This window comes from Canis aureus, chromosome 10 (assembly GCF_053574225.1).
Source record: "Canis aureus isolate CA01 chromosome 10, VMU_Caureus_v.1.0, whole genome shotgun sequence".
Taxonomy (NCBI): Eukaryota; Metazoa; Chordata; class Mammalia; order Carnivora; family Canidae; genus Canis; species Canis aureus.
In genome coordinates, this window is record NC_135620.1 from 51,604,749 (window position 1) to 51,622,063 (window position 17,315).

Genomic DNA, 17,315 nt, shown 5'->3' on the forward strand with positions numbered 1-17,315 from the left:
AGAGCTCAGCAATATAATCAAAATGTCCCTTCTCGCATTACTAGTTTCTTCTTACACTGAAATTTTAATTGTACTTTGTGCCCCAGCAAAATGTTCTTGGCTTTAACATGGCCGTATCATAATGGCTAAATCAGAATAGTTAATCTTAATACCTGCCCCAAACTAGCAATCCAAGAGCAAGTCAGTAACACTAGTATTCAGATACACTGAGATTGATCCAGGTTCCACCTGAATGATAACCACTGCCTGAAGGCTGTGGAAAAAGACAACATATGTAAGATGTCCTTAGGGAATCTTCCTCTGCCCCAACACCCTCCCTCTCTAACTGCTCAAACACACTCCAATCCTGAGATCTGAAGGGAGGCCTTAGGTGAGGCTAGAATAACCCAGATCGTAGAGATTAAGATACAGGAGATGCCACATTCTAGCTGCATTTCAGGCTGGTGCTACCGATGGTCATACCAGAATTGTTACAAGGCAATAAATGATTAATCATCAGATGGATTGTATCTATCTGCACTCAGCCACTTGGGTAACCAGTTTAGTCTTTTCCATAGTCTCCTACTGCATCCAATTTATGTAAATCAACTTTGGTATAAATTGATTGCAATGTTTCCCTAGCTCTTCTTCCCATCAATATCCCCTGCAATATGACTTTGCAGCTCCTCACACTTAGAGAGAGAGGAACTAGACTTGCAACTTGCTTGAACCACTATAATACAGCAAAAGTGATGGTGTACTAGTTTCACATGGCCTCAAGAGGCTGTGCACACTTCCGCTATATCTCTTTGGAACCCTGGCTCTACCATAGAAAAAGCCTGGCAAACCTAATAGGGAATGGTGGACCATGTGAAGAAGAAAGACAGGGCTCCAGCAGACAACTAGCCAATCCCCATAGGCTTAGCCTTAGCAAAGCTGCAGCTGACCACAGACACATGGAGCCCAGTTGAAACCAAAAGATTTGCCTAAATGAATTCAGACTAAATTGCTGAACCATAAAATTATAAGCTCAATAGTCATTCTTTTTTAAGCCATTAAGTTTTGGAGCAGTTTGTTTTGCAGAAATAATAAATGATAGCAATAACAAAGACATCCTTCCATTAATGATATAAAAACTATCAGTGTGATATTTTTAAAAAATAACTGAAATCATAGGTCTGATATGCTAATATATTTTTCTAATATACAATAAAATGAATAGGTTGTTATTAAATTCTCTCACAAACGTTAAAGAAATTGGGAAAAAGAAGATACTATTCCAGGCAAGGCAGATGGTCAAGAGGACACTTAGAGAGGAGAGAAAATTTAAGTAGATTTGGAAGAACATGTAGGATGTGACTGCATAGAGATCAGCCAGGACAAAAAACTGGATTAGGGAGGAAAAGGATACTCTACAAATATACAGTACATTTGTGGGACAGTGAATAATTCAGCATGGTTAAGACATTGTTTTGTGAAGTTCTAAATCTGGAAAAAGAATTTGGTTTTGAGAAAAACTTTAAAGGAAATTAATGTTTTCACTTGAAAAGCTAAAAAAAAAAATCACCATCTGTTCTTTCAAACTGAGACCAATGTATTTCAACACATTCTAACCTCACTTTTAACCTAAAGAAGTTGATTTTCAAGGATCACAACTCTCCTTTAAAGTCCTTTTTCATGATAAGGAACAGAGAATGACTTGCCATTCCTACATTAAATGATTTGGATGCAGTATGAGGCAGTTCTAGAGCTGGTAACAAAGTAAACAGAAAATGCCAGTGACACCAGCTGATGCTTGTTCAGCAGCTAATGAGCTGTGTTACTTTGAGCAATGACATGTCTCTGGATCTCAGCCTCCTTATTCATCAAATGCATAGGGTTAAACCAGATGATCTCTAAGATCCCTTCCAGCTCTAAAATTCTGTCATTCTCTGTCAGAGGTTTAGTCAGACAAGCAGTCATCAAGAGATGGTCAAATTCAGTGCTGATTCAGCCCACTGGGCTTCTGAGTTCTTAAGGGCAGAAATGATGTGGTCCTGGTTTACCAAGCCCTGAGTGCCGCTCCATGTGTAACAGCTCAGTGTAACTCAGGATCTTTCCTGTGTGTGTTGAAATGAGGGTGAATAATGATAAAGTTAGGGTCTTATGACTATATTATATTTAGTCAGTCTGAAAGATTATTATGTTTCTAAGAAGTACTTAGTCACACTTTGCCTGCAAATACTGTCGTCAGGGTTAGCAAATTTCCAAAGCCAGATATCCTTAAAGGGAGCTCCTGGTGATCTCGTCTGGCAATTCAAAACAGCATCTGTTACAGCACTCAAAACAAAGCCCAGTGTCACTGAAATGAATGATAAATGGGAAAGGAGAAGAAGAGAAAGCCTTCTCAGAATCACCACTTATTCAATATCCATCCATTCACTCCAACCCTTTCTAGATTGTAGAAATCTAGAAGTATTTCTAGATTTTGTAGGCATCTAGAAGTTGTAGGCATCAGAGTATAGCAAGGAACAAAACCAATGAAAAATCCCTGCCCTTATGGACCATACAATCTGTTTCCAATTATTCCTTCTTTTTTTAAAAGATTTTATTTATTTGTTAATGAGAGAGAGAGAGAGAGAGAGAGAGGCAGAGACACAGGCAGAGGGAGAAGCAGGCTCCATGCAGGGAGCCCAATGCAGGACTCGATCCCTGGACCCCAGGATCACATCCTGGGCCAAAGTCAGGCGCTAAACCGCTGAGCCACCCAGGGATCCCCAATGGCTGAGAGGAAAGCAAGTGCACAGGGAGGGCAGATGCATTCCATTTGGAAAATGGTGGTGGTTCTGTGTGGCTGGAGCAGTCATTCTCCTGGAGCAGTCATTCTACACCTCATTGCACAGGAAGATCACCAGGAGAGCCTTTCCAACTACAGATACCTTGACCCTACCACCAGATTGATAAAGTCAGAATCTTTAGGGGTAGAGTACAGGCCTCCCTGTACTCTAAAAAATTTTTAATTTAAATTTTAAAGCTCTTCAGGTTCTAAACAACTCTAAACTATAGCCAAGGTAGAGAACTATTAGGCTAGAATAGCATTTCTAAAATTTTAATGAAAATTCAAAGAGGTTATCAGTCCTGAGTTATCAGACTTCTCCTGGGGTTATGTCCCCTTGGATCTTCCCTCCTTCACTTTAAGCACTGCATTCCAGCCCCACCTCCATTCCCATGCCATCCCCTACTCCCAACTCAAGCAGGGTGCAGTACCCTGGTCCTTGGTTTATCCAGTACTGGACAGAAAGAGCTGAAAGTCAGACTCTATATCTGGCTGGCAGTGACTGGCTGGGTGACCAAAACTAACTCACTTCTGTAGGCTTCAGTTGTCTCATTTTGTTAATCTAGCCTCAGGAATTGGATTAAACAATCATTAAGGAAACCCAATATAAAATTCTATAATTGCATTGAAAGCATTTGCTGAACATGATTACGTTATTGAAAATATATTGTGTAATCTCAAGCCTTTTTCCCTGGATATAGAAGAAGTTTTATTTTTTTTAATACAGAATCTATCTTTATAAGCTCATATCACGGTGTAGAAAGATAAGACTTATGAAATATTAACTAATGTTTTGCCCCCAGATTTCTCCCCTCTGCCCTTCTCTCCTAGTCCAGTAGATGATTCTGTGCTTTTTGCCTCAGGGAGAGTGACACATTTGAAAGTAGAAAAGTGGGTGTCTTCCCTGCTTAGTTTCCATAAGTCTAAGCCTTTAGGGCAGAGGCTGTAAAATGGTGGCCCTAGGGGCAAAACTGGGCCATGGAAAGTGTTTTTTGTTTTGTTTTGTTTTGTTTTTACTCACAGTGACTATTTTTCCAAAATGAATTAATTTCCAACATTTAAAATCAGGAAAGTTTGCATAATGTGAAAATTTCCAGCTTCTTCTTGAAAAACAAATGGGAAGACTTGGTAACTTTGGACTTCAAAGAGAGATCCAAAGCATCTTTTTTCCTAGATCAAAGTGGCCTGGAAAGAAGCAAGACCACAGAGCCTTAGCTCGGGCTAAGAGCCACATGCAGCCCCAGGGATTCATCATGAAGATAATGGGGAGGTCTGCCAGGACCAGGACAGAAGATTGAAAACTCAGTGGTAACACGTGTGGTCCCACAGCCAGGGACTCAGTGGATCAAGGATGGATCTCAGCACATGATTTTGTATACAAACAACAAAAAAGACAGATACTTCCAATTACACCCATCTCAGTCCTAGGTAGGCACTTCAGTTCTAGGTAAGTGCCCCCAGAATTGTCACACAATCCTTTGGGGCAGAGAGAGAAATAGAAAATCCCAAACAGAGGGATTAAGTCTCTGTCACATGAAAGGAATGGAGACTCAAAATAGAAATTAATTTGAATTTTAGAAAAGTAAAAGAAGGGCAGCCCAGGTGGCTCAGCGTTTAGTGCCGCCTTCAGCCCAGGGTGTGGTCCTGGAGACCCAGAATTGAGTCCCACGTCAGGCTCCCTGCATGGAGCCTGCTTCTCCCTCGGCCTGTGTCTCTGCCTCTCTCTCTCTCTCTCTTTCTCTCAATCTCTCTCTGTGTGTCTCTCATGAATACATAAATAAAATCTTAAAAAAAAAAAGAAATGTATCTTTTCTGCATGCCTCAGTTTGGGACCTAGATATGTACTCATTATAAAAGGCAGTCAACACAGTAAAATTGTACTTATCTACTTGTTTTTTATGTGCATACACCCTTTTAAAAGGACATCAGGAGGGCAGCCCGGTGGCTCAGCAGTTTAGTGCTGCCTTTGGCCCAAGGCCTGATCTTGGAGACCCAGGATCGAGTCCCACGTCGGGCTCTCTGCATGGAGCCTGCTTCTCCCTCCGCCTGTGACTCTGCCTCTCTCTCTCTCTCTGTATGACTCTCATGAATAAATAAATACAATCTTTTTTTAAAAATTAAAAAAAAATAACAAATAAAAATAAAAGGACATCAGGTATAGATGAGAACAGTGGTAAGAACATACAACTATGGCTGAATCTTCTCTTCCTGAGACAAAGAACTGGTTCATTTTGAAGAGTTTGGAGATGGACTTGATCTGGACATGTGGTTCTTGACATGACTGGATCATGGACTCCTTTGAGTAGCTTATAAAAGATAGAGAACTTTTGTCCCAAAAGTGATACATTGACACTAAATTTTGTGTATAATTCCAGGGGCTTCCCTGGAATTATTCCCCTTCAGAAGCCCATCTGTGGATCTCAAGAAAACCTTCCCCACAGGGGCTGCCTATGCCTGACACTCTCCCTGTCCCCATTTTCTTCCAGAGAGTTTCAGTGAATAAAAGAAAATCCTCAGCCTATTTGGAACACAAAGAAAACTGCCTCCCACAGTCTGTCACCCTGTCACCCTCACCATCTGCAGCCATTTAAAGTGCTTGCCCATTCCCAACCCCCATGGCACCATCCTGCATGGAGGTCAGGTGTGTTCTGAACTCTGCCCTGAGTACCTTCTTTGGGGCTGCCTGACATCAATGCACATTATAAATAGAAGGGGATGAGGCCCTGAGTGCTCACCTCACTTCTGGCAGGAGATGCTTAGATTTGCCGCCTGTCAGGAAATTCACTCTGAACACAAAAGAATCCTGGGCAAGAGATGGTCAGTCAGAAAGAGTGCAGAAGTATGTGGCTGAAGGTGAGGCAGAAAGCACACTGTGCCAACTGGAAGGCATAGCACACGGTTCAGTTGACTCAGCTAATGCAAACCTCCATCCAGACACCACACCACATTGCTGGAGCCTCCTTTGTGGGAACAACTGGTTTGACTTGATGGCACCATGGAAAAAAAAATAGAAGCTAGTAACATGAGTCTGGTCATGGAGGACCGACTCATCCATCACACATACACTGGGCACTACTGTACATTGGGCCCTGGGCCAGGTACTCTGGAATCCCAGGTGCACCCACCTTCCTGCCCTCCAGGAGCACATCCACCATGCAAGAGGTTGGGGCCAGGCAATACCCACATCATGTCCTCAATGTGGTCAAGGTTACCCCTGGCTCCACTGACCTACTGTGAGGCCTCCAGAAAGTTGCTTTCTCCTCAAGAGCCTCCTTTTCCTTATTTGAAACATGAAGATGTTGGACATGACGATCCTGAAGGTTCTCTTCCAAGCTGTAAAAATTCTCTGATTCCTCTGGCCTACATACAAAGCTTTTGCAGGAAATTTTATGGCTATCTTTGAGCCACTAGATGGCAATTGTACTTAGTTAAGGAGGAATGCTGACTTGGAAGAATCACTGTGGAGGAGAAAGAAAAGAAAGAAAGAAAGAAAGAAGAAAGAAAGGAAGAAAGAAAGAAAGAAAGAAAGAAGAAAGAGAGAGAAAGAAAGAAAGAAAGAAAGAAAGAAAGAAAGAAAGAAAGAGAAAGAAAGAAGAAAGAGAGAGAGAAAGAAAGAAAGAAAGAAAGAGAAAGAAAGAAGAAAGAGAGAGAGAAAGAAAGAAAGAAAGAAAGAGAAAGAAAGAAAGAAAGAAAGAGAAAGAAAGAAAGAAAGAAAGAAAGAAAGAAAGAAAGAAAGAAAGAAAGAAAGAAAGAAAGAAAGATGCTTAAGGAAGGGAGGAATTGTGTAGAGTTAAACAGATGACATTGAAATGCAAAGCAGCTAATAGTGTCTGCTATCCATATAATAAAATAGGCTTAAGCAGTTATCAAACCAATATATCTAACTCATCTGTGCTGATTCAGCAGGCACTTGTCTGTGGCTGTGGTTTGGGAGCAGGCAGCAGAGTGCTCTGCACTGATTTCAAGAGACCTACTTCCAGTCCCAGCTGTTCCTCTATGAGGCTGTTGGACTTTGGTGAATCGCCCATCCTCCCTCTGCCTTGGTCTCTGCATCTTTAAAAGGAGAAGGAGCTCAACCATACTCTGTAAATTAGCCCCTAGCTCTAGCATTAAATGAGTATCTAGATAAGATTGCCAAATGCCACTTAATAAAGATTCCCAGCACTAAATACGAATGAGAAACTCCAATATTGTTGACCTCTAGGACAAGAGAAAGAAGCCTTATTGCCACATACACATTTTCAACACAACATGCTGCTACCACCATTTGAGGCAGCTTGAGAAGTATCTGCCCCTGGCCAAAGTAGTCATTGCTAAATTAAGGTAAACATCCTTTAAACCTGAAATTTGCTTCTGCTCAAGGGAGTGTGCAGTAGACCCAACTTGTCTGGCAGACAAACTGTCTCATCCATGAGCAGGCAAACAGCTTCCAATGGAATTTCCACACGAAAGCTGTGGGGCTCCTTTTCCAGGCCACTACCATTTCTTTCTGTTCTTTGTTACTTCACCTGGCTTCATTTCCTCCCACTTTCCTTCCTCTGGATGTGTCTAATTTCACTCTGGTGGGGACAGGGAGGTACTCATGGCTCTCAAGAACAGAAAATATCCCTTGCTAGTGCTATAGACACAAATGAGTTAGCACACCAATCTAAAGCCATTTCTTAAAGTGTAGTCTATTGACTATGTGTATTAGAATTAGTTACTAAATGTGCTAAAAATGTACATTCTAAGGGCACCTGGCTAGCTCAGTTGATGGAGCGTGTGACTCTTGATCTTGGGATTGTGAGTTTGAGCCCCACATTGGGTGTAGAGATTACTTAAAAATAAAATCTTTTTAAAAAATGCACGTTCAAATCCTACCTGGATCTGCTGAAACAGGATCACTATAGGGAAGCCTGGAATGTGATTTTCACAAGCACCCAAAAGATACAAAATTTTGAGCTCCATTGCCTGACAACAAAGCCCCTCATCAAGGTCAAGGTTACTTGAGTTACAGGCCATTTTGTGGAATTCTAGGCACTGAAACTGGAATAAGGGCTAATGGTGCATGATTTGAGAAGACATATGTGGTATTTGTTGACACAGAAAAAAAATATCTGAGAGGTAGCTCAGGTGGGACTTCTCTGAGTGGCACTGCTTCTGTAGAATCCAGGCCTGCTCATTTTCTTTTCTTTTCTTTTCTTTTTTTTAAGATTTTATTTATTTATTCATGAGAGACACAGAGAGAGAGAAAGGTAGAGACAAAGGCAGAGGGAGAAGCAGACTCCATGCAGGGAGCCTGATATGGAACTCGATCCTGGGGTCTCCAGGATCATGCCCTGGGCTGAAGGCGGCGCTAAACCGCTGAGCCACCTGGGCTGCCCTCATTTTCTTTAAAGGTGGAAAAATTTACATTTTCTTTCCCAAATTCATCAGAACCAAGGACAGCAACTCACCCTAATTAGCCATCTCACAAGAGATTGGTAAATAAACTAGAATGTTATTTCATTAATTATAAGGAAAGGCAGAACTGTTAAGCAAACTGGAATATTCATATCAGCATGCCAGGGAGTTGTCCTTTTTTAGAAAAATCTACATAGGAAGACAAATTACCATTAGCAAGTGGTTTGAGGCGTATGGAAGTTAGATGATGTTAAGATCATGAAATGTGGTAACCAGAGACACAATCTTCGTCAAAGGAAGGGAGATAAGAACAGACCTGCCTGCCATTTAACTAAGCACCTGCTATGGATAGACACTGTCCCTATTTTTAATCTTGTAAGGAATACACTTGGCAAAGGAACAAGAATCTCTTGGCTAGCTGGTCTGAGCACCCTGTGTGTGAAGACCCAATGATAAATCCTTGCTGTCTTGGGTGGGGGATGCTATTTTTTCCCTAGATCCTGGTGGCCATCACATGTATCAACTCGGTCTTTATTCTGTTTCATTATAAGACAACTGAACAGGATTCTGAGATGCACGTTAGTCCTACTGACTAATAAAATGTCTTAGGGCAATTTCTTCTGCAAATAGGGTTCTAATTCATTACCCATAATTTTGTTTGCATTTCCAACCTAATCTGCAAATTGCTAAATACATATTTTAGCAAAATGAGGCATAACAAAGGAAATATTTGTGTTCTTACTGAACTATGTTCAAATTATGGGCACGTTTGATTCTTAACATCTCTTCTAATTTATAGCCGAAGCAGCCTTAGATGGAATGGAGGCAACCTGCACAGGCAGTGCACATCTAACCTATACATATCTGAGTTTCAGACTCAGCTTCCAGTCTAGGTCACAATGGTGTGCACAGCCTCCCTGATGTTCCATGGGTCCACTTTGTTACCACTAGTTAATGTCATTTCAGGTCTACTGATGTGATATGTCATCTTGAGGTTTATAGGTTAAATTTTTCCTATAATCAACTTAAATTTAGGGGAAAACACAAAGCCAGAGAAAGCACATGTATTGAAGGCTTGCTTATGCTTGTAACAGCTGCTGGGACTGCTGAAATAGAAAACACTGGCTTCTTTCCCAAGATCTTATATTTAAAGTAAAAATATAATATCATTGTATATATAAAATGGTCAAAGCTTTGGAGAAATAATACTCTTAGCCCTGGTCCACATTTTCCTATTTCAATGAAGAGAATGGGATTATCACATAGAAGAAAGCCTAAGGCACAGATAATACAAAATAAATAATTTACCAGACATTCATATTTTCATTCATAATGCACTTTTAAATTCTACAGTACAATGTGGAAATAGAAGTAAAGTGTTCTGAAAAACATATTTTAGTGTAGGCATTCTCTGACCACACTATCCTGTCTTTTTAGAACTTTCTAGCCTCTGACCCTACTTGGTCTCTGATCTTTATAAGATCTTCAGCGACATGAGTAGTTCATTTTATCTCAGCCTTTCACTTTGCATCAGTCCCTTCCTGCATCATCCTTCCCTCTCCTGCCCAAATCCCATAGCCCATCAGTTCTACTCTCTACCTAGATAACCCAACTCCTTCATCCCTTTGCCCTGATATTACTTCTGTTTTATAATCCCCAGTCCTGAATAATCCAAACATATCTATCTTCTCCAGCTCTGCACACTAGTAGCCAAGCATTAAAGAAATACACACAGCTCGGTGGATTGATGCTACCATAGTGTTGGGATTTCCAGTCTCATCTGGGTCACCAGTGCTGCTAGCCAACCCTATCTGTTTCCCCAGTCACTGTTCTTTTAATCTTCTTCTCCATGGTAGGCCCAAGCTTGTGCCACTTTTCTAATGCTCTGTAGCCTACCTCAAGTGTTCCCATTTTCTTTACCTTATGAATTAAGATGACCAGGATGAGGTCCCTCAGTTCTCTATTCCCTCTCATGAATTTATCTATACCCAGTGACTTAAGAGGATGTATGCCTCAAGGCCAGTATCAGCGCTCTTGAATTTATTCTCCTCCATTTCCATTCAGGAAGTTGTTCTATCAAATGATTCATTTGTTCTCTTTCTTCAACTTCTCCTTCCTTCTGGTTTCATCTCATCTAAACTTAATCATGTTCAAGTCTCTTCCAAAAAATAACAAATAAAACTCCCACCATCCTACATGCCTTCTCTGGCTATCACTGGATACATTTTTCTCTTATATCCAGGTCTCTGGAGTCATCTCCATTCAGCTTTGTCACTTCTTTGCTCTGCCCCACAAATCTACAGAAACTGCTTATCCTAAAGTCATCAATGACTTCCTTGTTGTTAAAGCCAGTGAGTAGCTGGTTATTTCATACTTGACTTCTCTGAGATATTTGGCATCACTATCTGCTTTCCTTTTGAAATTCTCTTCTCTAATTCCCTGTAGGTATGTAAGCTGTAGGTATTCTGATGACTCTCAAATAAATCATATCTCCAGCCCAACCCTCTGCTTGGAAGTACAGACCCTCATATTGAACTGCATGCCAAATTCCTCACCTGGATCCGGATGTAACATATCCAAAATGGGTCTCATTTATTTCTCCCAAAAGTTCTTCCTTCTGTGTGCCCCAATTGCCGAGTCAGAAGCCTGGGAGTCATTCTTAACTCCCCCTACCCTCAACTGCCATCCTTTTGGCCAATGGTTACCAAATTCTTTCTTCTCTACTTCTTAAAAAGAAGGCCTCATTTATGACCTACCTATTAAAAGAATAAACCGACTGTTCTCCTACTTCTGATCTCATCCTAGATAAATCTTATGTGGATATTAGAATTATGTGGTTTTCAATCTGCTCTTCATATATAACTTCTATTCACTGAATGAAAACATTGGACTTGGGAAGAGTGAACCCAGCTGCAGTGAGGAGTGCCAAGTGTCAGGCTGATTTCTTTTTTCAATATTTGTGTTGAACAGATGAGACTTTTTTCAAAGTATAATCATCTTGAATTATGTATCTTCAAGCTGCTTTAAGCAGAAAAGTAAAAGAAATAAATGTGTAAATGTTCAGGAGAAGATTGGGCCATGAAAATAATCACAGTGAAATCATTTGGTGGGACTATGCCAGGTTCTTATAATAAGAATAAATTTCATCCGTTCTCTCTGAAATGGAGGGACTTGAGATCCTAAACTACAAAGTTCCATCTTTGTGCTCTAAGTAAGACATGAAGATAAACTAGAGGACAACAATGTGCCTTCTACCCCCTCAGTAGTCCTTCTGACACACATGGGTAGATAGTCACCCTACCACTCAGAGCCCTACTCTGGGTCTTCATGATGCATTTTCCAGAACCATCTGGAAGGTGTTTTGGAAGAAAAAGATCTATAGAGAACTTCAATGTTTATGAAACATTTCAAATTAATCAGACTCAAATTGTTATATCAGAAAAATTAAAAGAAGAGCAAAAATGAACTAAATACCAGCCAAGATTCATTTCAGCTCAAAATTCTGTAATCTCTTGAAGTCACTGGTTTTTAACTTTGGTGACAGTGGGGGTGGGGTAGATGCTGCAAATTCCTTTGAGAATCCAGCTGAAAAAAAAATGAATTCTCTTTTCTGGAAGATGTTCTCTGTCTCTGTCTCTGTCTCTCTCTGTCTCTGTCTCTCTCTGTCTCTCTCTCTCTCTCTCTCTCTCTCACACACACACACACACACACACACACACTGCTTTATGTATGATTTCAGAAGTTTCATACCATTCCAGTTTAAGACCTCCTTTCTATCTCTGGCCACTGATTAAGCATGAATTTGAATACGATTGAAAGATTTTCTTTTGTAATCAGACAAATTTAAGATTTCTACCTCAAAGTACCCAGCCTCTCAAAACTGGTCTTCTTCTATTTCTTTTTTTTAAAGGTTTTATTTATTTAGCCATAAGAGACACAGAGAGAAAGAGGCAGAGACATAGAAAGAGAAGCAGGCTCCTCACAGGGAGCCCGATGCGGGCGGGACTTGATCTCCAGACCAGAATCACACCCTGAGCCAAAGGCAGACGCTCAACCACTGAGCCACCCAGGTGTCCCGGTCTTCTTCTATTTCTTTTTTTTTTTTTAATATTTTATTTATTTATTCAAGAGAGACACACACACACACACACAGAGGCAGAGACACAGGCAGAGGGAAAAGCAGGCTCCAAGTAGGGAGCCTGACATGGGATTTGATCCCGGGACTCCAGGATTACGCCCTGGGCTGAAGGTAGGCACTAAACCACTAAGACACCCAGGGATCCCCCTCTTCTTCTATTTCTTGAGGACTCTTGCAATGGATTTCCCTGGGGTACCCAACTCTCAGCTCAGCAGAGAGTACTGTTCTTAAGGCAGTGTGTCTTAGACAAGAACCTTTGAGGGATTTGATCCTTCTCCTATCTTCATGCCCATCCCCATAGGTCTGGCTACCTCATGGCACTGATTGGCTTTCCTTTCCAGTTAGACCCTAAGGCTATGATCAGATTTAGAAACTAGATCAGAAGTGAGATGTTGGAGGTTAAAGGGGTTCGAGCTGCTCTTTTCCTAGAGAGACAAGAAAAAATTGATTTTGTATACCACGGGTTTGAGTAAGAGATAGGTGCCTGGATAAAGGGAGAATTGGTGCCATTAAAATGAAGCTTTTAAGAGTTTTGAAGGTGCTGGCAGTTGGACTATGTGAGCAAGACCATAGAACTGGAGCTTGTATCAGGAGGTGAACACTGGGGTTAAACATGTCTCACACTTATATGTTCTCAGTACTCAGATCACTGCACATCTCTGAAAATGGGGGAGAGTATTTGGTATCTGAGGAAGCATTATTCTCACTGCTTTATTATCACCATTGCTATGTGCACTCTAATCTTTCTGTTACTAATTCCCACTCTGGTTTCCCCACATCCTTCAGTTTCTGGGAATTTCTCTCTGCATGATTTCCTAATGGCTGTTTATTTACCACTTGCATTTCCCTACCATTTAAAAGCTTTTTCAAGGATTTCAACAAATACTCACAATTTCATCTGACTCCCTTTTAATTCCAAGCCATGAGAAAATATTTTGCATGTCATAACAGCTAGATAAACACAAGTTGCAATTTCTCCAACTGATGAAAAAGTCCAATTTTGTTTCATGTTATTTCTGCGGAATTATAGAAAACAAAATGTTGGCAAAGTTCCATGAGGAAAAATAAGAATTTCAGCAGTTTCACCTAATTCCATCCTAATTCCATTACATCATCATTTTCCAAATTCACCAGTTGTCAGACCATATTGCAAAATGTCACCAACAATTTCACTATTTCATGTATTATGAAGAAGAGAATTTTGTTGGGTGCCTAGAGAGAAAGCAGAAGAGGAACTTGTACAAGAGAAGTGTCACATACAATCATGTGTACACTTGCCTCCTACAAATTCTGATAGGTACAGAGAAGACTTTGACAAAGTGTTTCTGTTCATAATGTTTATTTTTTAAAAAGAACAAAAACTGCTAACTTTAGTTTATATCATTGAGCTACCACATGTGTTTGGTATATTATGTAGAATACAATACCCATGAATTAGACACTTCTTGTGGATCTCAAGAGTAGGACCTATCAGCTTGGAGCTCCCTACCACACACACACACAAGCGCACGCACACATTCTCTTCCACTGGTTCATTTCAGGGCATTCTTTATGTTTCACCAGATTGGATAAGTGATTATAAACCCAATGTGGGTGGAGAAGAGACTCCACAACTGAGGATGTGGTGCCAACCTGTTTTGAAAAGAGGAGGAACAGTGAGAAATTAGCAAGCATAAGTTTTCAACAAAAACTATACCTTTCTCTTCCTGCTCTAATCCCCACAGCACTGAAGACTAAACAATTATTTTTGTATGTAAGCAGTGAAGCCATATAGGGGTTAAGAACACAGAATGTGGGATCCCTGGGTGGTGCAGCGGTTTGGCGCCTGCCTTTGGCCCAGGGCGCGATCCTGGAGACCCGGGATCGAATCCCACGTCGGACTCCCGGTGCATGGACCCTGCTTCTTCCTCTCCCTCTGCCTGTGTCTCTGCCTCTCTCTCTATGTGTGACTTTCATAAATAAATAAATAAATAAAATTAAAAAAAAAAAAAAAAGAACACAGAATGCCTGGATTTGACTCCTTAATCCAACAGTTACTACCTATTACTATCTCACAGATGTCAGATAAATCATTTCATTTCTTTTTGCCTCAGTTTCCCCACTGTTAAAAGGGAGAATACTACTACTAATAATGATATCTGAGGAATAAATAATATGTATAAGAAATAAATGAGTTAAATGGGTGGCACCTTGTGTCTAGCACACAGTATGCACTATACAATTACTTACTATTCTTGCCTCATATGTTTAAACTATTTTACTGGGATAGGATAAGATTTTGAATTATAATCACTGTCTTTTACAACTATACTTCATTCTATTCTGTGGCTCCTTCCCCTTTCACTCAATGGACCACCACTGTCGAGGGGAAAATACAGTAGGGATGATCTGCCAGCTTTCTCCCCCTAATGCCTGAGAAAGGATTAAAAAGCTTCTCTGTTCTGATGTTAGAGGAAAGAGTTAGAAGGGAAACAAAAGAGAAGAGTCTGGTGATGGTATCTGAGGAGGGTCCTTGGGCTCTGACATGCTCCATTCCCCTAAGACTTGCTATAAATGAAGAAACAGTAGAACCCCCAAACAAGAATGAGGACCTTAGAGGAGAACAGATCTCTGCCCTGCATCCCAACTGGACTGAGAAGTGCCAACTTCACAGAACATTCTACCACAGTGTGGCAGTAGTTCAGCAGAGGTGGTTGCAGATGGTGTTGAAACAAGGAAGACCTAAAATATCCCCAGTGGTTTTGTCACTGATAAGAAAGGTATAGGAGTAATAAACCTTCCCTGGGTCCCAGAGAAGTGTGGAGAAGTTTCACGGGGGAAACGAGAAAGTCAAATTAAGGGGATATTACAGTCCTGATGCATGGACACCACAGTGGAAGTAGAGACAATTTAATGGCTAGAGGTCAGTTAGGAACTTGGTGTTCCAGGAGGTGCCTGTGTGGCAGGATAGCGGTGCCTGAGCATAAAGGGAAGTTTTGTACCAACAGTGTGGAAAAGTGCCAATAATCAAGTGTTTGATTCTCTTCTCAATGATGCTGTGATGCTACATAAGGTCCCTGTAGATGCCAATTCTGGGCTTAAGGGTGGAATCAGGGAGGACAAAATCCTGGGTTAACTCAAGTAAAAACCTGAAATGAACAGTTTTACCTGAAAGTAATCAAATTGCCTGCCAGATAGTAAAATGGGGCTTGAAGTAGGAGGATAACTTGCGTTGCAAGGAGCAAAAAAGCATAAGGACTGAAAATTGATACTTGCTAACTTATCAGAGAATGGAAATGGCTAGGACTCATGTTCTAGATTCTCCGTAAATTGAGTAACCAATGCCCCAGATTCCAAGATGACACTGGAAATTCTGCTTAGGCAGTCTTGGGTTTTGCCACTTTCTTTCTGAAAGAAGCCCCCGGTGTTGATGGGCTGCTAGAAATGGCAGAAAAATAACAAAGTGAGACATCATAGTAACAGAGGAAGTAAGTGTATGCTATTTATATGAAATTAAGGAGAGGCTATATTGGATACGCTGCAACTAAGGAAAAAGGCAGACAGCCTGGTAGCTGGAGCCCTGAATTTGGGTCAGAGGTCCTAACTTTAAATCCCAAACTTCCCCTCTTACTTAGCTGTGTAATTCTGGGCAAGCAGTTTAGCCCCTCAGAACCTCAGCCTCCTCATCTAAAAGTTTCTTTCCAGATCACCATGAAATAGAAGCAGATATGGAAAGTACTTTTAGGGACACCTGGGTGGCTCAGCGGTGAGTGTCTGCCTTCCACTCAGGGTATGATCCTGGAGTTCCAGGATCAAGTTCCACATCGGGCTACCTGCAGGGACCCTGCTTCTCTCTCTGCCTATGTCTCTCATGAATAAATAATATAATAAATCTTTTTTTTAAAAAAGTACTTTCATATAGCCAGACTCATGTAGGTGCTCACTGAGTATCTGCTAAAGAAAAAAAGCCCTTCCTCCAACTCCTTTATTTCTAAACCTTCGTGGATTCTTCCTCCAGGTTTATACCTGTTTACCACATGTGCTTCCATCTCTGGCTGGGGTCTTGCCCTGAATAGATAGATGACCCAGGAACCATGATGCTGCTTCACACGAATTTGATTGTTATTTGCTCTTTAGATTCTAGTAGCCCTGCTCCTTAACCCTGAGCCCCCAACACTGCCAACCACCCCCTACACCACACACACTCACTCTTCACACCTTCCTCACCAACCATGCCAGTGAGGTACCAGGTTGCCAGAGGTGAAATTCATCCTATGTGGCTACAGCCACTGCAGATGTCTCACCCCAGAGACATCTTATAACCAAAAGGGGAGAGACTACCTAAGATGAACAGACAGGTTAGGCTTTATACTTAAGCCAGAGCAAAATTGCACAGCAACATCCCATTGCCTAATTTAAGTGTTGTTCTAGGACCTGGTGCTTGAAGGGGACTCTGTGGAAGAAGCAGAGACAATGAACTCCACTCACCATAACAGAAGAACCTTGGAAAGGAAGTAGTGCCTTTAAAACAGAGGCTCTGGGATCCCTGGGTGGCGCAGCGGTTTGGCGCCTGCCTTTGGCCCAGGGCGTGATCCTGGAGACCCGGGATCAAATCCCACGTCGGGCTCCCAGTGCATGGAGCCTGCTTCTCCCTCTGCCTGTGTCTCTGCCTCTCTCTCTCTCTCTCTGTGTGACTATCATAAAAAAAAAAAAATTTTAAAACGGAGGCTCTTTGCAAAAAGACCCTGAGGCTGGTAGAAGGGAAAAAGGGGATGCACAGGGAAAGAACCAGAGATGGAGAGGGGCCCTAGAGGGTTTACCAGTGGGAAGCCTCAGTGCTTCCCTGACAGCTTGATGTATTTCAGTGCCAGAATTGCTGACCATACCCTTTCTGTTTAAGTTAGCACATTTTGTTGGCTTCCTTGTAGGCGTTGAGTTATTCTTTCCTAGCTCCCCGTCTGTATTCACTTTATTCCCTCTAATACACTTATGTCTGGGTCTACATTCTTTTTTTTTTTTTAA

At 41.3% G+C, this 17,315-nt stretch overlaps 2 protein-coding genes and 1 long non-coding RNA gene across 4 annotated transcripts in view; 2 read left to right on the top strand and 1 right to left on the bottom strand.

The window, feature by feature from the left end:
• TZMP1 (transition zone microprotein 1) overlaps positions 1 to 17,315 on the top strand; it is a 414,174-nt gene that overhangs the window by 97,346 nt on the left and 299,513 nt on the right. The gene's annotated exons all lie outside the window — the stretch shown is intronic.
• Positions 1 to 17,315, top strand: part of LOC144322345 (uncharacterized) — a 142,379-nt gene that overhangs the window by 70,397 nt on the left and 54,667 nt on the right. The window lies entirely within an intron of this gene.
• The window catches only part of LOC144322350 (uncharacterized), a 48,619-nt gene that overhangs the window by 9,400 nt on the left and 21,904 nt on the right, over positions 1 to 17,315 (bottom strand). Inside the window, exon 3 of the long non-coding RNA XR_013388015.1 lies at positions 13,205 to 13,330. This is a non-coding gene — a long non-coding RNA (uncharacterized LOC144322350). The remainder of the gene's footprint in view (positions 1 to 13,204; positions 13,331 to 17,315) is intronic.